This window comes from Ranitomeya variabilis, chromosome 2, assembly GCF_051348905.1.
Source record: "Ranitomeya variabilis isolate aRanVar5 chromosome 2, aRanVar5.hap1, whole genome shotgun sequence".
NCBI classification, from domain to species: Eukaryota; Metazoa; Chordata; class Amphibia; order Anura; family Dendrobatidae; genus Ranitomeya; species Ranitomeya variabilis.
Genome location: NC_135233.1, coordinates 625,473,895 through 625,483,438, shown reverse-complemented (window position 1 = coordinate 625,483,438; position 9,544 = coordinate 625,473,895).

Here is a 9,544-nt window from a genome sequence, read left to right as displayed (position 1 = left end):
TTGGGTAGAGTCCCAAATATGTCTTTCTCTTCCTTCCCCATTTGGTATAATAGCTGTTCTTCTTCCACTTCTAAGAGTGTTAGTATAGTGCTTAAAGGGAACCTATCACCTGAATTTGGCGGGACCAGTTTTGGGTCATATGGGCGGGGTTTTCGGGAGTTTGATTCACCCTTTCCTTACCCGCTGGCTGCATGCTGGCCGCAATATTGGATTGAAGTTCATTCTCTGTCCTCCATAGTACACGCCAGCGTTAGGAAAGATTGCCTTGTGCAGGCATGTACTATGGAGGACAGAGAATGAACTTCAATCCAATATTGCGGCCAGCATGCAGCCAGCGGGTAAGGAAAGGGTGCATCAAACACCCGAAAACCCCGCCCATATGACCCAAAACTGGTCCCGCCAAATTCAGGTGATAGGTTCCCTTTAAAAAGGGACTCCCCTTCACGTTTGAAGATAGTCTTACAGACTCAGAAGGTAGATTAATCTTTATAAAAGGTCTACTGGCCAATACGAAAATAACTTTAGCCAATTTATATGCCCCTAACATTAACCAGACACAATGGATCCTCAAATCACTAGACACTTTACAGCTTTTTAAGGAAGGTTTACTAATTGTGGGTGGAGACTTAAATCTGACATTACAACCCGATCTAGACACCTCTAGTGGCTCTTCCTCTTTACCTCAAAAATCGAGACAAAAACTCTTAAATAAATTAAACTCTTTACAATTAACAGATCCTTGGCGCAGTTTCTACCCCACTACGAAAGATTATACCTTCTTCTCGCCCCCACATAACTCCTATCACCGTATTGATTATTTTCTGGTACAATCCCGAACCTTACACTTAATCAAGTCTTCTAGTATAGGCGCAATCACAGTATCAGATCATGCACCTGTTTTTATTGAAATTGTCATTACCACCCTGCCTAGACCTATTATGACTTGGAGGCTTAATGAATCTCTGCTTGACAGCCCAAAAAACGTGAACAAGCTCAAAACTACCATCTCTCAATTTTTCAGTGAGAACATCAATGAGGGACACCTTACTCCAATTATATGGGAAACGCATAAGGCTGTCCTCAGAGGTGAACTAATTTCACTTAGCTCGTACATTAAAAAACAAAGAGAAAAAGAAATCCAATCTCTTCTCCATCAAATAACTATTTCAGAACGCGCACATAAAAGCACTAAATCACCAGAGTCTTACCAAGAACTTAGTTCCCTTCGTAACAAACTCAAAGACCTACTAAATGTAAAATCGGCTAAATTGTTTATGTATTGCAGACACCGCTTTTATTTGCATGGTAATAAAAGTGGGAAACTCACCACACAATTGCTAAAGAAACAAAAAGAGAAAAAATACATAAAAAGCATTCTCACAAAGGCAAACAAGAGAGTAGTAGACTCCAAAGAGATCGCTGAGACTTTCCGTCAATATTACGAATCCCTATACAATCTGCCTCTCTCTGATGACATGCAAAATTGTTCAACAGCTGCAGCAAAATTTCAATCTTTTCTAGCCCCTCTCTCCCTTCCGACAATTTCCACTGAGGACTGTAACGCTCTTACGGCTAAAATCACACTTAAAGAACTGGAAGATATCTTAAAAATCACCCCCAGCGGGAAAGCACCTGGCCCAGACTGTTTCCCGGTGGGCTATTATAAAAAGTTTTCTGATATTCTTCTCCCCCACCTAGTAAATCTCTTCAATTCCTTTTTAGAAGGGAAGCTCCCACCTCGCCAAGCACTAGAGGCTTACATTGCCATCATACCAAAGGAGGGGAGGGATGACAGCTTGTGCAGCAATTATCGCCCTATATCACTACTCAACACTGACCTGAAACCGTGGGCTAAAGGCCCCGTCACACATAGCGAGATCGCTAGCGAGATCGCTGCTGAGTCACAAGTTTTGTGACGCAACAGCGACCTCAGTAGCGATCTCGCTATGTGTGACATGTACCAGCGATCAGGCCCCTGCTGTGAGATCGCTGCTCATGTCAGAATGGCCTGGGCCGTTTTTTGGTCATTGAGGTCCCGCTGACATCGCTGAATCGGTGTGTGTGACACCGATCCAGCGATGTCTTCACTGGACTGCAGGGCCGCGCTTAGTAACCCGATGTTTACCCTGGTTACCAGCGTAAATGTAAAAAAAAACAAACACTACATACTCACCATCTGATGTCCGTCAGGTCCCTAGCCGTCTGCTTCCTGCTCTGAGTGCCGCCGTACAGTGAGAGCGCAGCACAGCAGTGACGTCACCGCTGCGCTCTGCTCTCACTGTACGGCGGCTCAGTCAGAGCAGGAAGCAGACGGCAAGGGACCTGACGGACATCAGATGGTGAGTATGTACTGTTTGTTTTTTTTGGTAACCAGGGTAAACATCGGGTTACTAAGCGCGGCCCTGCGCTTAGTAACCCGATGTTTACCCTGGTTACCCGGGTGCTGCAGGGGGACTTCGGCATCGTTGAAGACAGTTTCAACGATGCCGAAGTCGTTCCCCTGATCGTTGGTCGCTGGAGAGAGCTGTCTGTGTGACAGCTCCCCAGCGACCACACAGCGACTTACCAACGATCACGGCCAGGTCGTATCGCTGGTCGTGATCGTTGGTAAATCGCTATGTGTGACGGGGCCTTAAGGTGTTGGCTTCAAGGATCAATGGTGTATTGGGTGGAATTATTCGCCCTGACCAGGTGGGCTTCGTGAAGGGTCGTGAAGGCAAAGACAACTCTACTAAAATTCTCCATGCCATTTCTTATGCAAAGAGGACTCAGACTCCATTAACCATTCTGTCAACAGATGCTGAGAAAGCATTTGACAGAATTAGTTGGCGATATATGGTCTGTACATTACAAAAATTTGCCTTCCCATCCGCTTTTATAGACGCTGTAATGTCCCTTTACGTCGATCCATCTGCTAAAGTCGGGGTGAATGGTATTTTTTCTGAACCCTTTAACATAACCAACGGCACCAGGCAGGGCTGTCCTCTCTCACCCACCCTATTTATCATGGTCATGGAAACCCTGGTGGAAAAGATAAGACAGGACAATGAGATTAAGGGCCTTAGGATGGGCAAGTCAGAGGTCAAAGTAGCTGCTTTTGCCGATGACCTTTTGATCTTGACCTCCAACCCCAAAACATCTTTTTCGAAGTTAATGTCTCTGTTTGCTGATTTTGGCGAGATCTCTAACTTCAAGATAAACGCAAATAAATCTGAAGCACTAAATGTCTTGGCAAAGATTTCAGACATCCTGGAGTTGAGAGAAAACACCCCCTTTAACTGGCCCACAGAGAAACTAAAATATCTTGGTATATATTTAACGGCTGATCCCTCCTCCCTCTACAAATGCAATTACACTCCCCTCTTGGCACGACTTCAAACAGATCTAAAAAATTATGATCTCCCTTACTTATCTTGGATGGGAAGAATAAATGTTATTAAATCCTATATTTTCCCAAAAATATTTTATATCATGAACATGGTTCCCATACCCCTCCCGAACTCATTCTTCCATTCAGCTAACCAATTGATCTCTCAATTCGTATGGAAATACAAAAAAGCTAGACTTCCTTTTAAAATTCTCTCCCTTCCCAGAGGTAGGGGTGGCCTTGGCCTTCCTGATATCAAAACTTACTACAAAGCTATACATCTCGCCAGATGGATGAATCTGTTAAAACCTAACCCAGAAAATGTCAACACAAACTTTAGAACTTGCTCTACTGGGTGATGAGGCTGATCTTTATCTTTGGTCGTCCTTCAAGTGCCCACATAGAAAATTTGATGAGATCCTACATAACACATTATCTATAAGACGCTCCCTTATACCAAACCAACTTCTGTATTACCATTTTCTCGACAATATACAGATTAAGATCATCCCATGGTTGGTGGACCCTACATACGAGGATGTCTATGGCCTTTGGACATCCCTACCAAACGCTTCAATTTCTCAATTCCTATCAAACCAAGTCCCTTGTAATGATAATTGGCCGATTAATGCCACAAAACAACATATAAATTTTCTCCAAAAATACCACATAAACCGCATAATGACGAAATTCAGATCTGGGGTGGGTCACTCTTCAGAATGGCTCTGGCTCGATCTGCTAGTGAGGCTAAAATCACCAATCACTAGACTGGTTTCTAAATTATACGCGAACCTCACAACTCAATTTAAACCCTTATATCTCTCCTCCTGGGAAGCAGAGTTAAAGATATCATTGTCCTCCCAAGAAACCCAACAGGTACTTGCCAACTCTCACGGGTTCTCCAGATGTATCTTATTACAAGAAAACGCATTTAAAATTCTCTCTCGGTGGTACCGGACCCCAGAAAAGTTGTTTAATTTAGGATTAACAGACTCCCCGCTGTGTTGGAGATGCTCTCGCTCCGTTGGTTCCTTAGCACATATTTTTGGGTTTTGCCAGGAAATGGTGCAATTTTGGTCAGACATAAACAAATCTCTCCACAGTATGAACCTAATGGATCGAGACCTTGCTCCCCAGGATGTTCTGCTTTCCCTCCTAGTCCATGAGCCGGGCCAGATATCGGTACCACCCGGAGTGACTAATTTTCTTTGGTATTTTTAGGTAGATGCATGTCTGTAGTTTATTTTTTGATATGATAGCCCTTACATATACGTAGCTTATTAACCCCTTCAGCCCTAGGCCTATTTGTACCCAAGTGCCTAAGCCAATCTGACCTGTGCCACTTCATGGGCTAATAACTTTGGAACGCTTTCACCTATCCAAGCCATTCTGAGATTGTTTTCTCGTGACATATTGTACTTCACGTCAGTGCTAAATGGGAGTCAATATATTTTACCTTTCTATATAAAAAAATGCTAAATATTCGGAAATTTTGGAAAAATCGGCAATTTTTTAACTTTGAAATTCTCTGCTTTTTACAAAAATACTGATACCCCCCATAATAGTTATTAATTTACACTCCCCACATGTTTACTTCATATTGGCATCATTTTGAAAATGAAACCTTATTGTTTTACGACGTAATAGGGCTTATAGTTTTATGCGCAATTTTTCACATTTACAGCAAAACCCACTTTTCAAAGGACCAAGTCACTTCTGAAGTCACTTTAAGGGGCTTACATAACAGAAACCACCCATAAATTACCCCATTTTGCAAACTACACCCCTCAAGCTGTTCAAAACTCATTTTTAAAAACTGTTAACCCTTTAGGTGTTCCACAGGAATTTTAGCAGAATGAAGGCGAAATTTCAAAATTTCATTTTTTTTCCAGATATTACATTGTAATCCAATTTTACCTGCAACCTAGCAAGGGTTAACGGCAAACCCAAACTTGGTTACCCTAATTCTGCAGTTTATAGAAACACCCCACATGTACTCGTAAACTAAAGTATGGGCACACAGCACAGCTCAACACGGAAGGAGCGCTATGTGGTTTTTGGGTGGCGGATTCACTGGAAGAAATCTAGGGGGCCATGTCACATTTGAAGGCTGCCTGAGGTACCCCCACAGTGGAAACCCCAAAAAGTGACCCTATTTTGGAAACTACACCCCCAAGGAATCTTTTAGGGGGTATAGTGACCACTTTGACCCAACCAGTGTTTCACAGTAGTTGGAAACACTTGGTTGAGAAAATGGAAAAAGTGCATTTTTTACATGAAGGTGTCATTTTAGGCTCATTTTTTTATTTTTAAGAGGTGTACCAGCAAAAAATGCACCCCACTATTTGTTCACCAATCTCTCCCGAACACAACAACACCCGATATGTTGTCGTACACTGCAGTATTGGAGAACGGCAGGCCTCGGAAGGGAAGGAGCGCCAAATGACTTTTGGAGTGCAAATTTTACTGGAAGAAATCTAGGGGGCTATGTCACATTTGAAGACACCCTGAGGTGCCCCAACACACGCACACACACTGACACATACACGTTCTGTGCTGAACATCAGTGTGTCGCAGGGATCCTTCGAAAAGCTCTTGGATAATGAATCTTGCACACTTACCCTGAAGCTCTTTCAAGTTTATCTTGAGACCCTCAGAAATGAACAACTCTCAGCATTCTGGATGTCATACTTGGACATGGTCGAGACCATGCTGGCCCTGGTTCGAGCTTCAAGAGAAGGCAACTGGATGCTTCACCTAGGAGCAATCCGACAGATGATACCATGGTGTTTTGCCTATGACAAGGTCAACTATGCCCGATACCTAACCTATTACTATGCCACAATGTCTCGGCTGCCCATAGAACACCCAGAGGTCCATGAATACTTCATGCAAGGTGGCTTTTCGGTCCAGATCGGTAGCAAGAATCCTTTTGGACGAATTCCTGTGGACCAGACCATTGAAGAGACAATCAACAAAGACACCCAGACACCAGGGGGCACAAAAGGCTTCAGCCTCAAAGTTGGAGCTGTTTCCAGGTTCTACCTGACATCAGAGTACCGCAGTATGTACTTGAGGCAGCTGAGGGCCCTGGTAGGCCAACAATATACTGACTTCAGCCATTCAGACCTACAGGTGTCTAGGATTAGAAGAGATGAAGCCGATGTCCAATCTTTCGTTCAACTGCTGGAGACAGGTTGGGTGAACCCCTTCAACAAAGAGCATAATGGTGAACTTATCAGTTTGTCAACAGCGACTGTAGCACCACCAGATGTAGCCAAAGACCTTCAAGGGGCATACAGTATAGGAGAGGATGCATATCAAACATTCAAGGATGAGCGTTTGGGTACCGATAAGCCAACTACATTGTTTCATGACAAGATGACGAAGAACAAACTTAAAACGTTCTCTAACATCCAAATGAAGACACGCAGACAAGGTCTTGGCAAGGAGGTAATTTTGAAGGCTGACAGAAACCTATTTGGCCAGATGATACTTGTAGCTGAGAACAGAAAGCTACAAATGAGTGATGTCTTGACTCATCCCCTGGGTCCATTGCCATGGGCACTTGCCAATGGTGATGGGTCTATCCGCAAGACCAACAAGGCTGCCCTCGCAAGGGAGTTGGAGAGGAATGCTCGTCCTGCAGAAGTGATCCCCGAGCCCTCTGCAACCATCATTGATGGGATGAGCCTGGTTCAGAAACTGAAGGGAAACAATGCAACATTTGGCCAGCTAGCAGGCACAGCAATGAGTCGCGCTATCCATGAGGGTGCTAAGAGCAAGCGCATTGATATTGTCTTTGACGTCTACAAGGAGACATCCATCAAAGATACAGAAAGAGTCAACAGATATGAAGGCACAGGGATCCATTTCAAGAACATTCAACATGGGCACAACATCCAGCAGTGGAAAAAGCTTCTAAGTAGTTCCTCCAACAAGGCAAGTCTCATAAAGTTTCTGGTAGAAGAATGGAAGGCGAAACACCACAGGGAGAAGCTTGAGGAGAAGGAGCTGTATGTCACATGTGAGCAGCTCTGCTTTAAGATCACCAAAGAACAGTGGGAAGAGGCTGCTGACCTTAAGTCAAATCAAGAAGAAGCAGACACACGCCTCCTTCTCCATGCTCTTCATGCAGCAGAATCTGGTTACAAGTCGGTCATCATCACTTCGGAGGATACTGATGTCATGGTCCTGTGTCTGGGCATGTGCCACAAAATCCCATCCCACCTGTTCCAGAAATGCGGTACACAGAACCGGACAAGATTCCTGGATATCACCACTCTGAGCCGAACATTGGGAGGCAGCGTATGTGATTCATTGATTGGTATGCATGCATTTACAGGCTGTGACACCGTCAGTGCATTCGCTGGCCGTGGGAAGATGACGACACTCAAGCAGTTGAAGATGAACAAGACATACCAGGATGCCTTTCAGGAAGTTGGTCGTTCATGGGAAGTGTCTACCGAACTTTTTGAGAAGTTACAGGAAATCACCTGCCACATGTACCTGCCAACTACCCAAACAACTGAGGTAAACAGGCTCCGTTATCAGCTGTTCTGTGCCAGACGTGGAGTGGTAGAGTCAAGTCAACTCCCTCCTTGCCAGGACTGCCTTTTCATGCATGCACTGCGTGCAAACTACCAGGCTGCGATCTGGAGGAGAAGTCTGCAGAGCCAGCCATGGGTTGCAAACCCAACAGACTGCGGTTGGATGATAGATAACGACGGAAAGCTTGTTGTCAAGTGGATGCAAGGGGCACCAGCACCAGAAGCTATTATACAGCTACTGTCCTGCAAGTGTGTGCGGTCATGTGAACTTCCTCAGTGTACTTGCCTCAGCAATGGCCTGAAGTGCACAGACATGTGCAGATTACAGACATGCCAGAACAAGGGTACTGAAGACGAGCCAGTAGAACAACAGTCAGATTCAGAGTCCGATGTTGAAGATATTATGGAGTAACATATATATATATATATATATATATATATATATATATATATATATGCACATGACATGTTCAGTGTGTATTTACATAACTTGGATTAAATTTTGTTACAAATACTACATCTAGTCACTCCGGGTGGTACCGATATCGTCATATTTGGTTCTTGGCTCATGCTAAAATTCCTGTGGAACACCTAAAGGGTTAACAGTTTTTAAAAATGAGTTTTGAACAGCTTGAGGGGTGTAGTTTGCAAAATGGGGTAATTTATGGGTGGTTTCTGTTATGTAAGCCCCTTAAAGTGACTTCAGAAGTGACTTGGTCCTTTGAAAAGTGGGTTTTGCTGTAAATGTGAAAAATTGCGCATAAAACTATAAGCCCTATTACGTCGTAAAACAATAAGGTTTCATTTTCAAAATGATGCCAATATGAAGTAAACATGTGGGGAGTGTAAATTAATAACTATTATGGGGGGTATCAGTATTTTTGTAAAAAGCAGAGAATTTCAAAGTTAAAAAATTGCCGATTTTTCCAAAATTTCCGAATATTTAGCATTTTTTTATATAGAAAGGTAAAATATATTGACTCCCATTTAGCACTGACGTGAAGTACAATATGTCACGAGAAAACAATCTCAGAATGGCTTGGATAGGTGAAAGCGTTCCAAAGTTATTAGCCCATGAAGTGGCACAGGTCAGATTGGCTTAGGCACTTGGGTACAAATAGGCCTAGGGCTGAAGGGGTTAATAAGCTACGTATATGTAAGGGCTATCATATCAAAAAATAAACTACAGACATGCATCTACCTAAAAATACCAAAGAGAATTTGTCACTCCGCTTGGTACCGATATCGTCAAATTTGGTTCTTGGCTCATGGACTATCCCTTCTTCCTCCTTTAACCCAAGGAGACACGACTTACTACCTATTTTACTAGCAGCTGCAAAGCACCTGATTTCAATGCATTGGATGAAAACTGCCTCCCCAACGCTAAAAGAATGGACTCTTAAGGTCCAAGATTTATATCGCTTAGAGGAACTGTCTAGCTGGGAAACACATACCCATGAGAAATTCTGTGCTTCGTGGCTTCCTTGGGTTGAATTTTTATCTTCTCCCTCTAGCTCTGGAACATGAGTTTTCTACATTCCCCCTAACTCAAATTTTTCAAGTAGACATGACGACCGACCTTGCCTCCACATCTATACCCAATACTAGCCTATTCCAGTCATTTTTT